This window comes from Callorhinus ursinus, unplaced genomic scaffold, assembly GCF_003265705.2.
Source record: "Callorhinus ursinus isolate GAN/ISIS: 27379988/994484 unplaced genomic scaffold, GSC_fseal_2.0 scaffold61, whole genome shotgun sequence".
NCBI classification, from domain to species: Eukaryota; Metazoa; Chordata; class Mammalia; order Carnivora; family Otariidae; genus Callorhinus; species Callorhinus ursinus.
Genome location: NW_027397123.1, coordinates 1,020,211 through 1,038,765, shown reverse-complemented (window position 1 = coordinate 1,038,765; position 18,555 = coordinate 1,020,211). Strand labels below are relative to the sequence as shown.

Here is an 18,555-nt window from a genome sequence, read left to right as displayed (position 1 = left end):
CCATGCTCTCTCTCTCTCTCTCAAATAAATAAATCTTTTAAAAAAATGAGGTAGCATATGTAAAGTGCTTAGCACAGGACCTGCTATCTAGAAAATCTTCAATAAATGTTTGCAGTTGTCATTATCAACAAGCTTAGCACACAGATGGCATTCAACCAATATATTTATTCGATGAATCTGAGCAGTCTCTTTCTCTTTTTTTTTTTTTTAAGATTTATTTATTTATTTTGGAGAAAGAGAGAGAGTGGGGGGAGGGCAGAGGCAAAGGGAGAGAAAGAATTTCAAGCAGACTCCCCACTGAGCCCTGAGCCTGACGCGGGGCTCAATCTCACAACCCCAAGATCATGACCTGAGCCGAAACCAAGAGTCGAATGCTCAACTGACTGGGCCCCCCAGGCCCTCCTGAATTGGAGCAGTCTTTAAGAGCATCAGCTTTGAAGTCAGAACTCCCAGTTAAAATTCCAGCAAAGCTGCTTACAAGTGGTGGGACTTTGTTTCACTTCCCACCCTCCTCCTATGCCTCAGTTTCCTCATCTGTGAAATGGGGCTAAGGATCCCATCTTACAGAGAAGTGGCGAGGATTAGAAAAGATCACATTGGTAAAGTGTTTAGAGGGAGTCTGGTGTAGCAAGCAGGGAAAAAGAAATTGGAAGCAATCTAAACATGCAACAATAGGGAAATCGTGAACTATGGTGTGATACATCAATAATTAAAAAACAATGAGGTAGTATAACAATGGTAACAATAGTAAATGGGGTAGTAATGGAAAAAATAGTAAAACAATGGTGATTTTTAAAAATCTTACTGAAATAACACTAAGAATGAATACAGTCGACCCTTGAACAATGTGGGGGTCAGGGGTGCCCACCCCCGCACAGTCAAAAACTCAAGTATAACTTTTGACTCCCCCAAAACTTAACTACTAATAGCCTTGTGTGACCAGAAGTCTAACCGATAACATAAACAGTCAATTAATGCATATTTTATATGTTATATGTATTAAATACTGTATTCTTACAATAAAGTAAGCTGGAGAAAAGAAGATGTTATTAAGGAAATCATGGAGGGGGGCGCCTGGGTGGCTCAGTTGGTTAAGCAATTGCCTTCGGCTCAGGTCATGATCGGAGTCCCGGGATCGAGTCCCACATCGGGCTCCCTGCTTGGCAGGGAGTCTGATTCTCTCTCTGACCCTCCCCTCTCTCATGCTCTCTCTCTCTCATTCTCTCTCTCAAATAAATAAATAAATAAAATCTTAAAAAAAAAAAAAAGAAAATCATGGAGGGGCGCCTGGGTGGCTCAGTCAGTTGAGCGTCTGCCTTCGGCTCAGGTCATGATCTTGGAGTCCTGGGATCGAGCCCCGCATCGGGCTCCCAGCTCCTGGAGTGTCTGCTTCTGCTTTTCCCTCTGCCCGTGGCTCCCCCTGCTTAGGCTCTCTCTCTCACTCTCGCTCTATCTTAAATAAATAAATAAATAAATAAATAAATAAATAAATAAAATCTTAAAAAAAAAGAGAGAAAATCATGAAGAAGAGAAAACACATTTATGGTACTATACTGTACTGAATTTATTGAAAAAAATCTGCTTACTAGTGGACTAATGCAGTTCAAACCCATGTTGTTCACCTATAGACTCACATATACACTTTTGTCTACGTCTTTTTTTCCCTTTAAGAACAATTCCTAGGGGTGCCTGGGTGGCTCAGTCAGTTAAGCACCTGACTTCAGCTCAGGTCAGAGCCCTGTGAAGGGCTCTGCGCTCAGCGGGGCGTCCGCTTGTCCCTCTCCCTCTGCCCCTCCCCTGCTCGTGCTCTCTCTCACTCTCAAATAAATAAGCACAAATCTTAAAAAAGGGGAGCCTGGGTGGCTCAGTCGGTTAATCATCCGCCTTTGATTCGGGTCATGATCCTGGGGTCCTGGGATTGAGCCCCATGTCCTGGGATCCAGCAGGGAGACTGCTTTTCCCTCTCCCTCTGCCTGCCGTTCTCCCTGCTTGTGCGTGCTCTCTCTCTCTCTCTCTCTCTCTCTCTGTGAAATAGATAAATAAGGATGCCTGGTGGCTCAGTAGGTTAAGTGTCCACCTTTGGCTCAGGTCGTGATCCCAGAATCCTGGGATCCAGTCCTGCATCGGCTCCCTGCTCAGCATGGAGCCTGCTTCTCCTTCCAACGGCCGCTCCCTTGCTTGTGCGTGTTCTCCCACTCGGACAAATAAGTAAATAAAATCTGAAAAAAATAAATAAATAAAATCTCTTTCTAAAAATCTTAAAAAATTGGGTGCCTGGGTGGCTCAGTTGGTTAAGCGACTGCCTTCGGCTCAGGTCATGATCCTGGAGTCCCGGGATCGAGTCCCACATCGGGCTCCCTGCTCAGCGGGGAGTCTGCTTCTCCCTCTGACCCTCTTCCCTCTTGTGCTCTCTATCTCTCATTCTCTCTCGCTCAAATAAATAAAATCTTTAAAAAAATCTTAAAAAATAAAAGAACAATTCCTAGAAGTGGAATTGCTGTATCCAAGGGTTGACAGCATTGTTAAGTCTCTTGATGGATATCACCAAAAGTCTGCCCCAGATCATAGTCCTACAGGTGGGTTATGAGAGTGGCTATTATCTTATATTCTCATCAGTACTGATTATTATATAAAAAAAATATCTTTCTGGGGCACCTGGCGCACTTGGTTAAGCATCCAACTCTTGGTTTTGGCTCAGGTCGTGATCTCAGGTTTGTGAGATCCAGCCCCACATGGGACTCTGTGTTCAGCTTGGAGTCTGCTTTAGATTCTCTCTCCCTCTCCCTCTGCCTCTCCTGCTCATGCTCCCTCTCTCAAATAAATAAAAATCTTTAAAAATATATTTTTTTCTGAGAGACCAAAAAAATAAAAAGGATCTGTTTAATAATTTAATATCAACTTCATTAATTTCTTATTTGGGGATTCCATTTCTTTCTTATCCATTGTCTGTACTTTAAATTTTTGTTCATGTCCTTTGCCTGTTTTTCTGTTGTATGTTCACCTTTCTTATTGATTTGTAAAAGCTCTTTGCATATGAAGGACACAAAGCATTGCCTGCCATCTATATATTGCTGCTTGTCTTTTCCCTTGATGTACTGAAATTTATCATTTTATGAGGCCAAATCCTCCTCACCCTCCTCACCTGTTTCCATCTGTTGGAGGCTGCCTCCTTACCACCTCCTCCAGGAAGCCCTCTGTAGGAGGCTCTTTTGGGGTTGATTTTCTCTCTCAGAGCCCTGAAGTGGGAGGGCCTAATTGCCCATCCTGAGGAAGCCCTTGGAGCAGATCTACCTCTGGCCTTGTTCCAGGTCTGATCTCTGACTGAGATCCCCAACTAAGTTCCAAGGAGGCTTCCCCAAAGGTGGCTTCTAGAGCCTAATACCCTGCAATTTGTGCGGAGCATTAAAGAGGTAGAGGCTGCACCTGGCCCTCCCATCACAGCGACCTGGATAAAGTGCTGTCATCTCAGCTACTAGACTTGCTTTTTTAAAAAAAAATGGAGACTCTGTGAGGCATACAGATTTCAAAAGGGCACAAAAACCAAAACAACAAGAACGTTTAATGCTGGCGATGATACTTTAAATTGCATGTTCCCTTTGAACACTGGTGGGAGTGTGAATTGGATCCTTGCAGCACAATTTGGTAATGTGTGTCCCAGGCCGCGGGGAGGCAGCAGAGGGCAGTTAGCGAGCCTTGCCTGTGTGTCAAAACCGGGGATGAGCCCTGGCTCTGCCCCATTAGCTTGTGCGACTTTGAGCAAATAAAGTTACTTCTCCAAGCTTCTGCTTCCTCTGCGAAGCCGGAATAATCATAGGCCCTGTTGTTAAAATTACACAGCTTAGCTCCATGCATGGAAACTGTTACTATTATTAAATCTTAAAGTTGTACATTTCCTTTGACCCAGCAGTTCCATTTGTGGCAATCTATTTAAAGGAAATGATTAGAGATGTGCACAAATATTTAACTGCTTGAATTTGTATGGGGGGAGGTATTATTTATAATAGCAAAATATTTATCACAGCTTAGATGTTCAACAAGAAAGGGTGGTTAAACAAATTAGAGTTCATTGATAGAATGGCATCCATGCAACCATTAAAACTAATGTTCTGGAAGAAAATGATGTGGAATGATACTGGTGATATTTCCAAACTTGTTTTTAGAAACATATAAAATTCTTTATAAATGTGTGCCTCTGATTCTGTTAAAAAACAAAAGAGGTAGGTAAATGTACAGGAAAAAGAAAATAACTCATCACGCAATCATTCATTCATTGGTTCCCTCATGGCTACTATGTGTTAGACACTGTGCTGGGGCAGGGAGGTGGAGAGGGATGCACTTAGCATTTAAGAGTATCTCTGAGGGGGTGAAATTAGGACTCATCCAACCATCCATTCAACAAATGTTTATTGAGCATCTACGTGCCAATAGTGCAAGGGCACTGGGCATGCACAGTGAACAAAACAGATAAAAATCCTTGCTCTCATGGAGTTGACATTTCAGTAAACAACCGAAAAGCTAACTACAATTAACTAATCATCTAGTTTGTTAGAAGGTGATTAGAACAGGAAAACAGGAAAAAGCAGATAAGGGGAGGGGCTTAGTAACATGCAAGATGGATGTTGGCTGCTTTAGTTAGGGTGGGAAGGAATAAGCTCACTGATAAGGTGATACTTGAGTAAAACCCTGCAAGAGGCGAGGAAGGGAGCCCTGCTGATACCTGGGGGAAGAGTCTATCCCAAACAGAAGGAAAAGCCAATGAAAAGACCTTAAGGATGAGGAGTTCCGGATATTTTTTCTGGAAGAGCAAGGTAGCTGGGGCCCAGCGAGTGAAATCACAGGAGAGGATGTCCGGGTTTCGCTTATGGATTTTGTTGTTGTTGTTTTCGGGTATTTTCCTTTTTTTTTTTCTTTTTTGATGAATTAATTACTTTTTAAAAACTTACAGAAAAGATTAAGATCAAATAGTGTCTTGGTTGCAGGTCAAGTTCCTGGACTCAGACAGACTCAAAACTCATTATCTACTTCCTGTAATTCTGAGGCAGCTAGTTCACCCCTTTGAGCCTCAGTTTCTTTATCTGTAAAATGGGTATTAATAATACGATGGGGTTTTAGTGAGTATTTAGTGAGACAATGCAAGGAAAGCATTTGGCCAGGTGTGTGGCACGTAAGCGTGTTTTGGTGTAAGGTGCGACCTTTACACGCGTATAGTCCTTTCCCCTTTAAGAACCCGATTGGGCGGGGAGCCAGCTTCCCCGCACCCTTTCCAAATTTTCCAATCCCCGCTTGGCATTTTCTGCCCGAAGGTCTCCAATTGGACAATCTGCACCAATCAGAGGCTGGAGCGGGCTCGGCCAATGGCCCAGCTCCGCCCCTGAGCGGGCCCTGCCCCCTGCCCGGTCAGCCCCGTTGCTATGGGGACTGGTGGGCGGCGAGGGGGAAAGCCCCGGATGTTCGTTGGGGATTTAACATGGCGGCGGCAGTGGCCGCGGTGGCGGCGGCGCAAGAGAGCTGAGGGCTGTGTGAGGGTCCAGAATTCCGGGTCGAGCAGCTAGGCCGCGAGCGACTGCAGCGCCGAGCCGGTAGGATCAGCGGTCAGGCCAGGGGATTAGGGTGGGCCGAGCGATGGCGGTGGGAGAGCTTTTACGCAAGTAGGGGGCGGGGCCGTTGGGGTCAAAGTTCACTCGAGGAGGGAAGGGTCGCCTCGGAGAGGTCGGGAGTCAGTGCTGCTGGGGAGGGTGGTGTAGAGGAGGTCAGAGGTCAAACTCGCGAAGGGGGCGTGGCGAAGAGGATCACAAAGTTCGAAATTTGAAGTGGGGCCCGTTCGAGGGGGTCGGGGCGAGTGTCAAAAAATGGGGGTCAAACTTAATCAATTGAAGGGAGGGTGCGCTTACCAGAGTCGGAGATCACAGCCATGGGCGCGGGGCGGTGGTTTGGAGGTTTACAGGAGCAACCAGCCGATCAGATGCATGAGATTTAGGTTGGGGGGCACCTTTTTAAGGGATCAAATGTGGGGCGTGGCCAAAGGGGGCAAAGGTCAGAATCCGACAGATGATGTACCTGAGGGTCAGTAGTTAAAACCCTAGTGGGAGACATTGCTGGGGAGGACGAGAGGGATGCCCGAGAGAGAGATCAGAGGTGCTTCCTGGCCAGGTAAAGGGGAGCCTCCTCCCACAAATAGTGAAAATAATCCAAACACTCATAAATCACTATGTGCCAGGTCGTTTAGATGCTTTCCGTATATTTAATGCTCTCTACAACCTTATGGGGTTGGCACTGTTATTAAGAGCCCAGGTGATCTGCCCAGGATCATCTAATGACTAAGTTGTGGGGTTGGGATTCAGACTCGAGTTCTGTGCCTAGAGACGTACTATGCTTTATTGCCTCTCAAATAATCACAGTTTTGGCTAATATTTAATGAGGGCTAACACTGTGCTCAGCGGTCTTGTTTCATTATACCATAAGCTTGTGAAGTGGGTACTGAGTAGACCCACTTTACAGACAGGAAAACTGAGGCTCAGGTAGCATCTGCTGAGTAACAGAGGCAGTTTCCAAGCTCGGTCTGACTGATTCCAGAGCTCTTGCCCCCCAGTTGTTACATTGTAGATTGTTGAAGATTGTTCCTGGAAGCAGGGGGCTGGGCAAGGCGGAGCCACTCCCTGGACTGGAATGGATTGTCTCTGGGCTCCCTGGAAGGGTGTGATCTGGGAAGAGAAGTTCTCATGGATCTACGGGAGTGGGGTGTTTGTGGGTGGCCCAGAGTCCAAGTGAGTCTGATGGTTTTCTGACTGGGGAGGGTGTCCCTGAGTGGGATCCACTACAAAGCCTGGTGTTCTCTGTACTTAAAACCCCGAGCTCTCATGGTGGTCCCAGATCGCTCCCACCTCGTTTCCTGTGGCTCTCCCCGTCCCTTCTCAAGCCCCAGCCCCACCGGCCTGTTTGCTGTTCTTCAACTCTGTAGGCATATGCCACCCTCCAGGTCTTTGACCTTCCTGTTCCCTCTGCCTGGAATCCTTTCCCTGCCCCTCCCCCCCTTACAGTCACCCACGTGCAGCCCTAACAGCACCACCTGCCTCTCACTGTCCCTCACACACTCTTTATCTCCCTATCCGGTTTTCTCCCCAGGCCTTTGCTCTGTGCTTATCTTGTTTGTCAGGGCACCCTGTGTTGTCTGTCCCCCCGCCAAAGAATGTGGGCCCCACATGGCATGGAATTTCTCCATGTTGTTCCTTCCCTGAATCCCCCCTGAAGCACTGTGTGGCCAGTGGAGGGTGCTTGGTGGTTGGTGGCTGAATGTTGGACACTGTGCTCGGTGCTGGGACTGCCCCAGCCGACAAGACGCAGAACCCCCGGGCCTCCAGGGCCTCTCGGTGTCCCTTGGTGGGAGCAGACTGGAACCAGACCCCCAGCCAGCAATACACAGCTGCATCTGGACCCCTAGGATGCCCAGCCTGGGAGTGGGGGAGCAGTGGATCAGGGGCTGCGGAGCAGCACTGGGGACTGGCACAGACCCAGCTCCATCACTCACGGGCTGTGTGACCGTAGGTGAGTCACTTAACTTCCTGGGCCTCCGTTTCTTCCTCTGCAAAATGGAAATGATAGTGACCACCTCATGGCATGGCCGGGAGGGTGCAGAGCGGAAAGCACGTGGCCCCGGCCCTGGCTCCGTGCTGTGTTGGCATTAGTCCTGCTGCCGCCACCACCTGGGGAGGACCTCAGAGATGGAGGAGGGCCCCTCTCCACCTGCCTCCTGGTTCTTTCAGGCAGCCGCGCCACCCCCTTCCAGCTCTGGCAGGGTCACCAGGTGGGCACACTGCCAGGCAGTCCTGTGCTCGTGGTGCCAGCTCGCTCAGCATCCCCAGCTTGGCGCAGGTAAGGAGGGCTAGGGCTTTGGCATCAGAGACCTGAATTCAGGTCCCTACCCTGTCCCCAGCTGTGGGACCTTGGGCAAGTGATTTCTTTTTTTTTTTTTTTTTAAAGATTTTATTTATTCATCTGAGAGAGAGAGAATGAGAGATAGAGAGCACGAGAGGGAAGAGGGTCAGAGGGAGAAGCAGACTCCCTGCTGAGCAGGGAGCCCAATGTGGGACTCGATCCCGGGACTCCAGGATCATGACCTGAGCCGAAGGCAGTCGCTTAACCAACTGAGCCACCCAGGCGCCCGGGCAAGTGATTTCTTAACTTGCCAGTTTTGTTCCTGAGGATACATTTTAGATTAGGGGGAAAAGTAAAGTCTTCAATTAACAGAACCCCCACGCCTCCAGCATCTGGCCTGGGACGGGACTCTCAGGGTGGATGGTGTCCAGTGCCCCCCTCCCCCCCCAGCCTCTCTTCCAGCTCCTTGCCCCAGCACCGGATTTGGTGTTTAGTGTCTCTCTGCAGGTCTTCCTACTGTTACTACCCTTGAATGTATCACAGATGATAGAGCTGCAGCTCTTGATCCTGGCTCCTCGCTGCAGTCACCCGGAGAGCTTTCAAAACTGCCGTGGCCCAAGCCAGCCTGGGAGAGTCTGGCTTGGATTCATTTGGTTGGGGGTGGGGCGGGCCTCAGTATGTGGTTCCAGTGGCCAGCCGGGGTGGGCCACCACTGTTTTACAGTTTGACGGCTGATATAAGTGACATCCCGGTGAACAACCTGCTCTTTTCTGCTCAGCACTCGAGTTTGCGTTTCTCTCTGCAAGGACGTGTGTGTGACTCTAGGATTCGTCGTCTCTGCTGTGAGTGTTTATTCTTGTGATTGTGCCACATAGGAGTCACCTGTTCACCTGTTGGTGGACATTGAGGTGCTTTCCCACTGGGACAGTGACAACGCCAAATCGAACATTCTAGAATGCGTTTCCTTGTATACTCTGGCCAGAGTCTCTCTTGGGCTTGTGGCTCACCGTGGACATGCTGGGCCTTCCAAATTGTTTTCTTAAGCAGTTGTACCAGTCTGCTTTCCCACAGGGCTTCAGGGTTCCCTTCACTCCATGTCCTGCTTTCTGGCAAGTTTGTGGCCCTTGCTGAAGTGCTTTACTCAGCCATGAGATGGTGGGTTTATGGCCCTCTGGGCTGACTGGGAACAGCTGGGGAGATGGTTCACATGATATGGGCCTAGCGGGGACCTGACACCCACCGAGCCCCCACACCTAGGCTTTTGCCCTCTGGGACATCCAGGACAGTGACCACAGCTTTGATCCAGCTGTCCTTGGGAGGCATCTCTCAGGGCTAACAGTGGGAAAGGAGACCATACTGGCTTGAACCTCCTCAGGAAGGGGGCAGGAAGGAGGTGAAGTGTGGAAAGGGAGGGACAGAGCCTTGTTACACCCTGTGTGTGACCACTGGTCCCACTGGCGACCCACACAGCCCTAGCCCTGCCTGCATGGATTTTAGTATACAAAGGAAGACAGACCCATCCTGAGACAGTGACAGCCCAGAGTGTCAGCGCTGGGGGGAGGTAGCACGAAGAGCAGCATCAGGGCTAGGTTACGGGGGGCACAGGGACTGTAGGAATCTGAAGGAGGCCCCTGACCAGCCTGGGAAGTCAGTGAGGACTTTCTGGGGGAGGAGACATCTGACTGATGAGAAAGAGCGAGCCAGGCCTAAGAAAGGAGGTGGAAAGAATAGAGCGGGTAGCGGGTACAGGAAGTGCAAGGGTCCTGAGGTCCAAATGAGCTTGGGATGGTCAGGTACCATCAGGGAGGCCCATGTGGCAGAGGAGGCAGTGAGATCAGGAAGGTGGGGAAGGTGTGGCAGATGTACCAGAGGCTGACAGGTGGAGGTAAGGAGCGTGGATTGCATTCAGTGTGTGATGCGGACTCACTGGAAGGCTTTAAGCAACATCGTTTCCCTTTAATAAGGATTACTCGTGTTGCCCTGTGGGGAGTGGATCCTGGGGTGCAGCAGCAGGGAGACCCACAGGGAGCCTGCTATAAGGGTCCAAGCAGGAGAGGAGGGTGGGTAGGATGGGGGGGGCAGCGATGGAGGAGGGAATTTTTAAAGATTTTATTTTTATTTGAGAGAGAGCCTGTGCGTACATGGGGGTGAGGGCCAGAGGGAGAGGGAGAGAGAGAATCTTAAGCAGGCCCCACGCCCAATATGAGACTCAGTCTCACGACCCCAAGATCTTGACCTGAGCCGAAATCAAGAGTGGGACACTTAACCGAATGCACCACCCAGGCGCCCTTACTTTACCCATATTAATCCATTTGATCTCCACAACAGCCTACTGGTAGGTAGGTACTGTTGTTATCCCCATTTCAGAGACGAGAAAACTGAGTCCCACAGAGGTACGTGACGTGCCTAAGGTTACACAGCAGGTGAGCGGCAGAGGTAGGACTTGAACTCCAGGCCTTCGGGCTATAGACTCACCACCTGCGGTGGCTGCCCTCCCGTGATTTGGAAGTGGTTTGGGTAAGACAAGGCCGCTTCCTGGCCAGTTGGTTCTTACCCCGGCTCCTCTTTCGATGGAAGCTCCTTGGAGGTCAGTTCAACCTGGGGTGTTTCTGGGCACTGGGTCCCTACCTCCCTCAGGGGCCCCCCGAACCCCTTCTCTTTCTTCCCCACAGCCTCACCCCTCCTTGTCCTGCTGGCCCGCAGTAAACCAGACTTCCTGGCCAGACGCCGGTCGGGGTGTCCCCAGCAGCTGTTTAACCCATCACCCGAGCCAGGCCGCCACAGTTGCTGCCAGCAGGAAGCAGCCTCCTTCCAAGTCGCGGCCAGGGAAATGGGACCCTTCCCGCCCCCGCCACCCTTTCCGGGGCTGGGGCTTGTCTTCTGCCAGATGCCTGGGCCCACAGGAAGGTGTCGGGGGCCGGGGGGCGGGGGGCAAGGAGGGTCAGAGGGGAGCTTTCCCAGGTCCCAGGGGAGCTGGTGACAGCAGATGCCACAGAAGCTACCACTCACGGCAGCCTGTGTCCCGGGGCCCTCTGGTCCTGCCCTGCCTTTCTCCGGGTGCTTCCGCCATCCTCAGGGGCAATGGCGACTTCTCTGCGGGGGCCATGCAGTCCACACTGGTCCCCGACCCCCTAGCTGGGGCCCCTGGGGAAGAGCTGGAGCCTCTGTGGGCCTCACATTCCTCACCTGTTAAATGGGCTGTTGGGAGGATCGTAGATCATGCGGTGAAGAGCTCCCCGAGTGGCCTGGCACACAATAAGCTTGTAACAATTTATAATTCAACAATTTTAACAATTTCCGTTTCCTTCCTCGTGCCCTGTCCCCGCTGGGCTGCAGCCTCCCCTTCACCGGCTCCCAGCCTCTAGTGATACTGGACTCACCCGCAGCTCGCGGCCCGCCAGGCGCCAGATGTGTGCTGGATGAGCATCAGCACAGTGGCTCTGTCCAGAGACCCTGAGCAGGAGGTGTCATTAACCTCATTTCTCTTTTCCAGCATTTTCATTTCAAGAAGGCACATTTTTTTGCTCCGTGCGCATGCGTCACCTATTCCCCTAAATAATAATTGCGCACAGCACAGAAGGGTATACAGCCACGAGGGAATCCCTTTCCCTTTCCCAGCCTGGCCGCCCATCCCCTTCCCCGAGACAGCCATTGTTCCCAGCGTCTCTTCTGTCTTAGGATATGTGTCCCTGCGTGTGTTCTGCCCCCTTTTGTTTCTACCCAGATGGAGCCAGCGTCCCCCGTTTGCATTCTTAGCGGTGCGTTCCCCCTCCCACACAACGGGAAGCGGCCTTGCAGGTTTCACTCTTCAGTTCCGTGTCTGGACCCGGAAATGCTTCCTTGTGCTTTCTGTGGCGTGTGCCACTCCCTGACACACGTGTGTTCTCGCTGTTGGCTCTTCAGGCCCTTCGGGTCTGTCCCTCCTCAGAACAGGGCCGCACGCGCATGGGAGCGCAGCTCTGGGCTCAGCTCTGGACGTGGGCTCGGGGGTCTGAGATGTGCACCCCAGTAGCTCGGCCAGCAGCGTTCAGGCCTGCCCAAGAGCATGAGCCTGTTTGCGCCCCAGCCCCGACGTCTGATGGCCGCCGGGGCTTCCTTGCGTGCTGGCCCCGTGCTTGGGGTGGTAGCTGATGCCTTGGCCTTTGCCAGTCAGGTAAGGTTCTCGCCGTGGTTCTGTCGTCATGGTTCTGATTTTAAAGTGAGTAAAGTGGAGCATCTTTGTGTTTGTTGAAAGCCACCTGGGCTTCCTTTCCCAGGAGCTGTCTCTCCGTCGTATTTTTTACTTTCCCTGAGAAGGAGAAACCGAGGCACGGGCTGGCAATCCCTCAGCAAATAAGGGGCAGATCCAGGCCTGGAACCCAGGCCTGCCTGGCTCCAATCTGGAGTCCCTAACTTGTGTGACACCATGGAGGCGGAGGGCTTGGGCTCTGGAGCCAGCCGCGCCACTACTAGCTGTGTGGGGTCCCAGACAAGTCCCTTAACTGCTCTGTGCTTTGGTGTCTTTATCTCCATAATGGAGATGATACCGGTGCCGCCTCAGGGTTGTTCTGAGGCTATAAATGCATCATCGTCAAGCAAAATGTATAGTAAGTGCTCAAAGACTGTTAGCTGTTCCTGTCACTACTCTTAGCCTCGTTCTGTATCATTACTATTAACAGGCCTCGTTCTAGTGCTTCCTGTGAGCTAACTTATTGGACGCCCCCAGCACCCCAAGATGTAGGTGTTAACTATGATTCCTCTTTCATAGGGGAAGAGATTGCGAACCTGGGAGACTTGCCTGGGGTCGCTCCCTCTGCCACCCCCAAACTAAGCCTGAGGGATTAGAAGGCCCCCCCCATTGTGCCTTCCTTCCGGGCTTTGGAGGGGAGCAGCCTGACAGGTGGGGGCGCCGGGCGGGGTCCCCAGACAGCGCGGTCCCTCCCAGGCCCTCCCCGCTTCCACCCCCAGGTGCCCGGCCTGGGCCTGGAAACTCCCGATAAAGCAAAGCGCCATTGTGCTGCCGTTGGGCCTGGCTTCCCCAGGCTGGTTCCAGCCACTCCCACACAACGGGAAGCGGCCTGCTATCCTGGGACTCCTCCCGCCCTCCTCCTGCTCCCCTCCTGCCCTCCCCTCCCTTCCCCTCCACGGTCCATGTGAAGGATGGGGAGAAAGTAGGACATGGCCGGAAGGCAGGGCTCTTCAGCATAACTCCCTCAGGTGAGGACCCCCCAGGCACTTCTGCCTCCTCTCTCCCTGGGGACCCCTCCTCTGCTGCCCACGGGGGGCCTTCCCCCGAATCTTCCACAGCAGCCTGGCCCCAGATGATCTGACTCTGAGATGCCGTGCTGTGTATATATAGTTACGTACATTTATAATTCTTCTACTTTTAAACCTTTAGTGATTGCAAAGCGTAACGTGCCTCTGGAAATGGGCCTAAGTGCACGTGTCAGTTTAACATCATTATGAGATGAACAAACACCTCTGCACACTTGGGGGAAGACGGAACGCCGCACCCTAGGAGCGCCCCCGTCACCGTCACGACCCCGGTAGCGATCACTCCCCTGACCTTGGGGGTCACCGTGTCCCTGCCTTTCTGGAGAGTCCCTGCCAGGCGTGCATCCCTGAATTATAAGAGTGCCACCTTGCGTGCTTTTGAACTTCACAGAAATGGAGTCCCCCCGCAGGTCTTGTTAGCAGCCGGCTTCTTTCATCCCTGGTCTGTGGGGTCCAGCCACGTGGCTGAGCATGTCCGTAGTTCGTCCCCGCCTCGTTGCTGTGTCCTCTTCTAGTGTGAGAACAACCCAGAGCTGATCTCTCTTGTCTCCTGCTGTGCGGGTGTCAATGCCTTTGAACACGTCTGCCCCGGGCGTGCGGGCGGGCCTGCACACATTTCTCCAGGGAATTCTCCAGGGAAGCTAGCCCCGGCCCCACAGGCGGCCCCTTGTGAGCTCCGTCAGGCAGGAGACCCAGACCCTGGTCCCAGATCCACACGCACACAGGTAAAATAAGCTGGACTCCCAAGCCCCCATCTCCCCCCCCCCCCCCCCCCCCCCCCCCCCCCCCCCCCGCAGTCTGTCCTCACATGAAGCTAGAGGGAGCTGGGGTCAGATCGCATCACCGCCCTGCTGGGGACCCTCCTGTGGCTTCAACTCTGGGTGGGGGGGATCATGAGATCCTGGCCCAGCTTTCCTGCGAGCTTCCACTCCTCTCCTGCCATGCTGTTCCTGGAACATTCCAGGCCGGGTCCTGCCGCAGGGCCTTTGGTTCACACGCTTCGTCTGGGACCTGCCACTCTTTCCCTCTTCCACCTTCCTGGGCTTGAGTTTCTTTGTGGCACCCGTCATTACATTACTCTGTGATTTGTGGGTCAGTTGGCTTCTTGTCCTCCTTCCTCCTCATAACTTGGCTTCATGGGTTGGGGGGTGGTGGCGGGGGACCCTTACTGTGTTCCTTGTTGTAACCTCAGCTTGATGTGTACGTGCCGGGGTGGCTCAGTAAGCGCTGGCGGACCGAATGTGGGGGGTGGAAGGAATGATAAGCCCTGAGTACACCCTGCCGCCGTGCATGGTGGGGGATCTGCCCCCAGTGAGGAGGGAATGCCCCTGGAAGGGTGAGCAGGAGTTGGCTGAGGGAGGGGAGGGGAGAGCGCGGGGACCTCTGAGGAACCGAAGGGTGGCTCACATCACTATCGGTTCTGTGGTCGGTCTGGATTTGAACGCAGACAGCCACTCGGGGCCTCTCCACGTCTCGCTTGTTCTTCTTCTCTAGAATTGAGGCCACTCAGGTGTTCTAGGGCATCTCTGAAGCTCTGCTCCTAACATACTTACACCAGTGCCTGGGGTATAAATATGAACGTGATTATTTTCATTTTTCTCCTACATATACTCTGGACTGCCTGGCCCTTTGTGGCCTCCAGGGACCCAGTGGTTGGTGGATAAACAGATCCAGTTGCTACCCATTTAGCGTCTGTCTCTTGGACTCTCAGCCTTCTGGGGCATCCCTGCCCCGAGGCAGGGGAAGGCCTGAAATGACCTCGGGTCTGGGGAGTGAGTATTCCTTAGGCTGATTAATAGGGAAAACTAATTGAAGGTTTGCGCCGTGCCAGGCCCAGTGCCCCGCGTAGCACTCCCCTGCGTCTGCTCAGCCCTTCCAGGGATCCCAGAAGGTGGCTATGACCATTCGGTCCATTTCACAGTCGGGAGGGGAAGGGTGGCACCCGTGGTGAGTGCTAGCCCATCCTTCGGAACTGGCGCTGAGCAGATCTGGCCTTAGCTCCTCCAGGTGCGGATTTGCATTTCCCTGGTGGCCTGTTGGGTGGAGCCGCTTTTCACCTGTCCCCTGGAACGTCTGGTACTCCTCTCTTGTGAAGAGCCCATTCAAGTCACTTGCCTATTTCCCATCTGGCTGTCTGCATTTTTATTTGTTACTTCTTCGAGTTAAATCCTCGGTTCTGGATGAGAGCCTTTGTTTCGAAGATGCTATAATTCTCCCGGCCTGCTGTTCGTCTTTTTGCTTTCTTTATAAGCGCTTAATTTTAATATGGTCAAATATATCACTCATATCCTTTAGAGTTTTAGAATTCTGCTTCTCGCCTTTCTTTGTCCTGGAAGTGTGTGTGTGTGTGTGTGTGTGTGTGTGTGTGTGTGTGTGTGTGTGTGGTGTGAGGTAGGCATCCGGTTTCATATTCTTTGCCTGGATCTCCCATCATCCAAGGACCATTTACTAAAAACAGACTGACTTTTCTCCACAGTCACTCTTATCATAAATCATGCGTCTCTATAAGTGAGTCTGTTGCTGGATGCCTGTTCCTGCATACTACCACCCAGCCCTCATTTCTGTCATTGATAAGAAGTTTTGATCTTGGGGAGAGGAAGCGCTCCTACTTGTTTCTCTTCAAGAGTGTCTTGGCCATTCTTGGCTCTTTGAATTCTATTTAAATATTAGACATGCATCTCATCACACACACAGACATGACATTGAGTCTCCCAGTCCATGAATGTGGTCTATCTCTCCATTTATTTGTCTTCTCTGATGTGTCTCAGGAGAGTGCCATACTTTTCCAGCACCGTCCTTGCCCACTTTTTGGTGGATTTATTCTGAGGTAGTTTGTGATGTGGCCCGGGGAGTCTGTGCCTGCCCCTCCCACGAGGCACCTTGTATCCTAGGTTTGGCCTTTGCTGGGTAAGGCTCACATTAGGGCCAGGAGCCCCCTGCCCTCCTCCCCCAACCCTGCTTCCTCCCTGGCACCACTCCTAGTCCCTAAGCAGAGGGTGGGCAGTGTGCCCGGAGAGGAGGTTGTAATTTTCCTGAATGATTTCAAGGGCTAATTAAAGGTTTTCCTTGACTAATCAGCTTACGGTTTAATTATCGGGGAACAGGCTCAGGGCTGCGGGAAGCAGCTCTGGTAGGGTCTCCTCACGGCGTGGCAGGAAGGAGCCAGGGCCTGGCCCTACCCCGCGGGGGTGGCAGGATCTGGGGATCCCCTGGCACTGTCTGGGGGGCCAGCTGGTGTTCTCCATCCCCGTGAAAGAAGATGGGGGGGCAGGGGACCAGCAGGTGTGGCTGAAGTCAGCACAGGGGGGGGGGGGGGGGGGGGCTTCTCTGTTTGAAATCCATCCACGTCGGGCGCCTGGGTGGCTCAGATGGTTGGGCATCTGCCTTCGGCTCAGGTCATGATCTCAGGGTCCTGGGATCAGGTCCTGCATCGGGCTCCCTGCTCCTTGGGAACCTGCTTCTCCCTCTGCCCCTCTCTCTCTCTCTCTCTCTCTTTCATGAATAAATAAATTTAAAAAAATCTTAAAAAAAAAGAAATCCATCCACGTCCCCTGCTGCCTGGAGAGAGGGCCCAACCTGGTCCCTCCCCTGCTGGACCAGACCGTGCCCCTGTCTGCTTGCACGTTAGCCTTCCTGATCTTTGTTAAGTGCTCTCCTCTCGTGTGTTCTTTGTGTCTTGACCTAAAGGTCACCCCTTCTGGGAAGCCTTCTCAGGTCACCCCGGCCCACCAGAGCAGGTGATAAGTTCTGCGGGCTCCTTGTCGGCTGTCAGGGTCACTCACTCCACCACTGATAAGCGCTCAGTGAAGGGGACCCCTGGGCTGGGCCCTGTGGTCCAGCATTTGAGCTGGAGGGGACCCAAGAGGAGAAGGGGTTTGGGCCTGGCGCTCCAAGGAGAAGGCCGGGAGGGGGGATTCAGGGCTGGGAGACCTCGTGCTAGCTGATGCCTTCCCAGGGGAGGCTTCCGCCTGGGCCAGACACAGAATGGGCTCCTGGGAGTTCTCGAAGGGGGAGGGGACCCGGAGATGGCCGTGCCAGGCCCGGCTTCATTCCTTGCATTCCTCAGTAGGCCCCAGACTCCCAGTGGCCCAAAGTGGGGGAGGGTGGGCAGGCAGAGGGGCAGAGGGGCCTCCTGGGCACTGCCCCTGCCCTTCCGCGTGGTGGGGGCAACCATACAGTACCCCAAGCCTAGACCATTTGAATCCCAGTCTCTGGGTATGGGGCCTGAGCATTATTTGGGGTTTTTTTTGTTTTTTTCCTTTAAGCTCCCAGTGTGACTAGCTGGGATGAGAGCCACTGGCCTCCAGAAATGATAGCAAATATGTTCACTTTTGCAATGTTTGGGGCTCTCCTAGGCTTCTGACATAGCGTGATTCAGCCACATCACCCCCACAAGCACACAGTCGAGTTACAGGTTAGGCCGCGCAGGCCCAGAGGCTTCCATGGGTGCTGCAGCCTCTGCCGCTGTCCTGTCTTCCATCCGTCGGTCCTCCAGGCTCCTGGCAGGCCGCCTTCTCTGTCTCCCTCCTCTCCTCTTTCTCTCCATGTCTCTGCCTTCTGTGTCTCTCCCTCTTTCCCGCCCTTAATTTCTGCTTCCCTTCTCTGCCGGTCGAAGCTTCCCTGGCTTCCCCTGTTAGCCAGGATCCCACTGAAGCCACAGAGGGAGATGGTTCCCACGGGCCCAGGATGGGGATGGGAAGGATGCCGATGTCACCTCGCCAGCCTCCCTCGCTTCTCCTGGCACCTGGATTGGGGGGCGGGGGGGCACACGTCCCACTGACATTTGAGGGTACTGGGACCGGCTTTGCGACCTTGTGGGAGGACTGCCCAGGCAGGCGGACCCTGACATGACGGAGCCTGTGACCCAAGATCCTTCCATGGGCCCAAAAGTCTGCTGGTGTCATCTGTGGCCGGTTACCATTTCGGGCTCCCGTGGGGTGGCCTAACGTTTAATTTCGGCAGAAGCTCGTGCTAAAATGTGACTGTTGCATTGCAGGAAGCTTTACTGTTCAACGGGAACGAGGGGGAATGAGTCCTGGGCTCACTGTCCACCTCTCCTGCATCCGCTTGGGGCAAAGGCTCCCCATTGGGCCTCTCTAGCTTTGACAGAGCCTCTCTGTGGCCTCGGGTCAGGCCCGGAGCCCCAGATTTCTCAGCCTTGGTTCCCACATCTGGAGCAGGAGGAGAGGGGGTCCTGCTGCCTCCCTGGTAGCTGGGAGGAGTGAGTGAGTCAGTGGCGTGTGTGACGCTCAGCACAGCGCTGCCATCGTTATGTCATTATGGTCGCCTTGACCGTGATCGCTGTTACAGTTATTAGAGGCAGGACACGTGTTTGGATTCAGTAACAAAGATTCACCCGGTGAGCGATCCGTAATTCTTTGCTGTTACGATCAGGTCACATTTGCTTTTGCTGAATGTTTAAAATCTTTG

The 18,555-nt window shown here is 52.8% G+C and overlaps 1 protein-coding gene across 3 annotated transcripts in view; it reads left to right on the top strand.

Moving 5' to 3' along the window:
• The first annotated feature begins 5,424 nt into the window (after nt 1-5,424).
• PAK4 (p21 (RAC1) activated kinase 4) overlaps nt 5,425-18,555 on the top strand; it is a 42,254-nt gene continuing 29,123 nt past the window's right edge. For 2 of the 3 annotated variants that reach the window (XM_025854624.2, XM_025854623.2), the window contains exon 1: nt 5,425-5,579. The gene's annotated coding sequence lies outside the window, so the exon portion shown is untranslated. Of the gene's footprint in view, nt 5,580-7,760; nt 7,870-18,555 lie in introns of all 3 variants that reach the window. The other variant, XM_073885128.1, reaches the window with a different exon arrangement.